Below are 5,298 nucleotides of genomic sequence, written 5' to 3' on the forward strand. Positions count from 1 at the left end.
AAAGATAAAAGCCCTGGGTCATGTTAGCGCTTGAAATTTCACCTCAGGCTGAGAAAGGCAAACCTCAAGGCAACATCAAACCATTTAGCCCCGTAGCTAGCCCTACGGGGCAGGAGAAGGCTCTCTCCGGTCTATCTCGTAAAATCTTCAAAGGATGAGATGACCAATAGGGTAACATTGATTTTAGGTTAGTAAACTGATTAAAGAGTTTGATTTGGGATTTTTAATTAAATGACGGGGTTTTTCTGGGCTGCATGAGAAAAATCACAGCTTGAACAGAGAAATATAATGAACAACACAGATTATCGACTGAGGCAAGGTAGGTAAGAAATTTAACACCAAATCTAGATTTAAATGGGATGGCAAGACTGGTGAGGAGCTAAGGAGGGCAAACAATAACTTTGAATCCTCCTTAAACAGTAGAAAACATTAAATATTGAACAAACTTAAAAGCAGAGCATGGCAGGCATGAATTCTTACTTTAACACTTCATTTGTTCAATTAGAAATGATCATGAAGTGAAATGGAACATAACAGATCACATATGAAACACAAGAAAAACATATGCTAAATTATCATACCACAGGAATCTCAGAAGTCAGAGCTGTGTAATTTCATTAGACTCTCTGCCAAAAACTGTACATGGTAAGCTCTCTATTCTCCAGCACTCAGAACTCTTCCCCCTCTCTCTCCAACCTTTTTACAAATGAATTTTTAATACAATAAATAAAATGCTGCTAAGGGAAAAACAAATCGACCCCAAAACAGGGGCGCTGTTTCACCTGCAGCCATGAAGATAGAAAAGAATCTTTGATCTGCTCTAAAGATAGAAAAGCCTCCCATTATTCCAGCTCGAGGACTTCTAATGACCCATGAAAACTAAAACTAATCCTGGAGCGTAGACTAGCTAAAGACAAAAATAGGCAATCGAACTTTTGAATGCCGCTTTACAGAAGAGGTCCCAATATTTGATGCTAAAATATGGGTTAAACCGCCACATAATCAAATGCGCGCATATCGCAATGACTGCCACCTAAGAAATGACCTCTGTATCTGTTGGAGTCTGTTTGCCAACAATAATCCTTGAATAAATAAAATTGATGTATTGGAGACATCGAAGAATGAAAGGACAGGCAGTAGCAATTTGAAAATCTTGCAAATCGACTATGTACCATCTTCCGTGATTTCATGCATATCAGCGAAATCGTCAGTCGACTTATCTAGTGTAGCCACAATTCGAGTCAGTTAGCCTTTCCATATTGAATGGGAACACGCAGGGAATCGGGCCCAGCTATCATGTCCTCCCAAAGAAGCTTTGAAAGAGTAAGTGTGAGTGGTCCTTCTTTACAAGCATCATTTCTGCAGCACCTTTTCCTTCATCTAAAGTTACGTTGCCTACGCGAATGTCCTTTAGTAATCCTTGTTCCACCAAGGTTGGTGCAAGTGCCAGTAACCTTTTAGCAGTGCATCCACTAAGAATCTTATCAAATGGAGGCAGTAATAGTTCATTGCCTTTACTGATGAATGCCACGTTGACATTGGGTCCTTCAGCAATATAACCTTGATCATTAATCCAAACAGCAGCAAAGGCCCCTTTCTCCTCTGCCTCCATTTTGGAGAGAGCATTAGGTAAATAATTTACGCTCTTCATTGTTGCCATTTCTGGAGATTTCATAGGAGTTGAGGATGTTATAACAGTGACCCCCTGGCTACTTGGTGTATAGTCATCTTCAATAACAATGGCATAGAACGCAGAATTCGGACATCCAGCAGGGGAAAGTAAGAAATCTCCTGGACCTGCACTTAACCAATATCGCAAAGATCCTTTCCTGCAATGTGAAGCAGCTACAGTCTGCAAGAGAATGCTCCTTAAAGATAAGCGGTCAAAAGGAGGAATAATCTTTGCCACAGACGCAGATCTCAGAAACCGGTCCAGGTGTGGGTCCAATTCATAGAGATAACCATCAATTATCATAGCAGTGTCAAACACACCATGCCCTCGGTGAACCATGTGGTCATCAATAGGAATTACCATCATTGTTGGATCAGTGGTAATACCCCCAAACATAGTTAAGAAGATGGCATACCAAATTTGTGTGTCCATGAAATAAACAAGAATTATTGGAGCCCATATAGAAATAACCACCCCAATGTTCTTCCTTGCTTGTGGGAAAAGCTCATGCCATGCATAATTCCCAATACTCATCCGCATGATCACCTTTGTAGGCTTAACCAGGGGCCTTATCTCAATATAGTAGCTAAAAGCTAACTTGCTTATAAGAAGTAGAACCCAGAATGTTGTGTACTTGACAAGAGAGAACAGACTCTCGCGCATTCCCCGTCCAACATAGAGCCGTGGCTGTTGCCACCATGTCAGAATAGTAAAAATGTGCCAATTCGAATTTTCTATATATCGCCTCAGCATAGGAAACAAGAATAGAATTGCAGCAAGTGCATTAGGCAACAAATATACCACCACAGCTAGGATATACAAGGAAGGGAAATTCCACCCGCTAACCCAGCTCTTGAAAGTTTTTATAAGACCAGTAGGATGCTCACAGGTATGCGCATAACAGACAGGAAGTATGATGACCCATACAGCAGCAACCACAACCTTCAAAATATATCTGAGAATCTGTTTGAATTTCATAGAGTGTCTTGCTTTCCAGCTAAAAATTATATCCAGAATAGCATGATTGTGTTCAAAATGAGATCCCAAACTGTTCAAGGACGAGTTTCAACCTGAAACCCGTATCAATAGAATTAACAACGATTAAAGCTTTCTTTTGAACCGATTCCAGTTTGAGAAGAACAAGAATGTAAAGTAGTTTGTCATGCACATCACATGTCATGCACATCGCATCACACTGTTGGATACAACTCCATCATACTCGTTTCCTTCCACTTCAGTTAGTGTCAGAATTGCAGGATTATGCAGCACGAGCTTTTTTATTTTCTCGACATCTTGTTGCAGACATTAAGATGTACTGACAACGATGTGGAACTAAAATCTGGCAGAAGCATGCTGCTCAGAATGAACTCTTGCCTCAAAGACATATTACTCGCAGTGTTACTGCTAACAAGCACAAAATCACCTCGGATCACATTCCTCTGATAAATGAATAGCAGGGCATTCCCAGCGCTAACACAATCATTTAATTCAATAGCTGTGACAATGAAGTTTGTTCGGGATTTCCAGTGAGACTTTCTCCAAATAGCTTTTTGCCTCTGATTGCTGATGATGTTTTGAATTGTGCTTGTGCAGGGATAGGAGCTTGAAGTCGCTGCTGCCTTTTGAAGAGCTGGAGAATAAATTACATAATCTAAAACAACACATTTAATGATTTCTTCTTCAAAACAGGGTTTTGAAGAAGAATCAATCTCTGACATGAGACGGAGTCTAACATCGGCTCCACTTGGGATGGCAGCTGCCACTTCGTGGAGGTGCCAAGAACCGCAGAACTTTGGGAGAGCAGACAGTGCCTTCATGATCCAGGTGGATATTGGTGGCCACCTGCCAGGTCCACCTGGACCCCCACCATTGTCTTTCTCAGCATTTTCAGTTTCCTTAATTGTAGCACAGTTTACTATTTTTAGCAGTTTTTCGGGTCCTGAACTTCCGGAGCCGTTTTGAGGCCCTAAACGACGTTTTTTTGGAATTCTGGGGCGATCGAGCCCTAGTGTTGCCCCCCAAAGTGGTAGTACTCGGATAGATCTTTCTAACGAGCTATCGTACGCGTCAAACGGAGATCGTATGCCAAAGTTACGACCCCGGGAAATTGATGTGCCAATTTACCCAAACGGGGCCCACAATTTGGCGTTTCATCTTCTAGGGTTAGGTTTCGGTATGTGAAGGGTTTTCCATTGTTTCTCAACAATAAATAGGCCTTCGAGCCTCATTGTAATACAGTTTGGAACAGTTCAGAGGCATGTAGCCACACATCTCTTCTCAGAGATAGCTACCATCGCCCTAGCTGGTTTATTTCCATTTCTGGTTGTATTCAGTGTTTTCCATTAATGAAATGAATCATTATTTCCGCTGCATATATGTGTTTATGGTTATTGCATCTCTGTATTTATGGTTATCTCTGTAACCTATTGCGTTCCTGTTTAAATCCGGATCAGTGGTATCAGAGCGGTCTGCTTTTTCTCTGTTTTTCTTTGCATGTCCCCAACGAGGTCGGGATATAAGGAGTTAGGGCTTGAACTGGTCGAACCTTTGCAAGACCAGCCTCGCAAATCCCGACGGCCTCCCATGGCGGATGAGAAGAAAGACGAGGGGGCAGGAGATCCTATCAAAATCTTGCTCGAAGAAGCGCTCGAGCGGCAAAGGAACGCGATGATGGATAGCTTTGCGCAGATCCTTCAGCGGCTACCCAGAGGCGACGCATCGACTTCCAACAGCGACTCTGGAAACGCCACGCCGTTTAAGGTACAAGTTAATTTTGAAATCCCCATATTCGAGGGTCAGATAGACGCAGATGCCGTAGATAAATGGTTAAATCTGCTAGAGGGTTATTTTTCTGTTCATGAATTTTCGAGCCGGGAAAAGATTGTTTTCGCTCTTCTCAAAGCAGCCCCCCACGTCAAGGACTGGTGGGAAACCTACTGCGAGCAGAAGGATGAAAGTACAGGCTCACTATTTTCAGCCGCACCCACTTGGAATGACTTCCGGGATGCCATCAAGGAGCAGTACTACCCTGTCGGAAGCTATGAGGACAAATACATCAAATGGACCACACTGCGACAGGGACGAGACCAAGATGTGCCAGAGTTCACAAACATTTTTCATACCCTTCGCACACAGTTGGGTATCAAAGATTCTGAGCTGCATCTGGTACTCAAATACCGCGGCTGCCTGCACAGATACATCCAGGAAGAGATGGTGTTCTTGAACATCTCCTCACTCGGCACAGCATACCGATACGCTGTCAAAATCGAGCAAAAGTTCAAACAGAAGAAGCGAGACTTTGGATCTGCAAATCCGAAGCCCAAAGGACAAAGCCAAGGCGGGGTGACCCAAGACAACCCGTCGAAGCCGCAAGAAAAGAACAACACCACGAAGCCGAAGAAGGACACAGGAAAGTGGTGTGAGTTCCACAAGAGTCCCACTCATAACACAAGTGAGTGTCGGACCAAGCAGTCGCTCGTGGCGGAGTTGAAGGCTTCCGAATCAGATGCATGTTCCGACCCTGAGCCAGAACTCGACAAAGGGAATGGCAAAGGGAAGCAGATCATTGATGCGGATCCCAGCGCCATTGTTGCCACCGCCAAGATCCAGAAAGATGAGCCCGGAAA

At 43.3% G+C, this 5,298-nt stretch overlaps 1 pseudogene; it reads right to left on the reverse strand.

Moving 5' to 3' along the window:
* Nucleotides 1–1,241: 1,241 nt before the first annotated feature.
* On the reverse strand, nucleotides 1,242–2,689 carry LOC149233665 (D-amino-acid transaminase, chloroplastic pseudogene; annotated as a pseudogene).
* Between the last annotated feature and the right edge of the window lie 2,609 nt (nucleotides 2,690–5,298).

This window comes from Pinus tabuliformis, chromosome J (genome assembly GCF_031772625.1).
Source record: "Pinus tabuliformis cultivar Carrire ecotype Pingquan chromosome J, CPIR1, whole genome shotgun sequence".
Classification (NCBI taxonomy): domain Eukaryota; kingdom Viridiplantae; phylum Streptophyta; class Pinopsida; order Pinales; family Pinaceae; genus Pinus; species Pinus tabuliformis.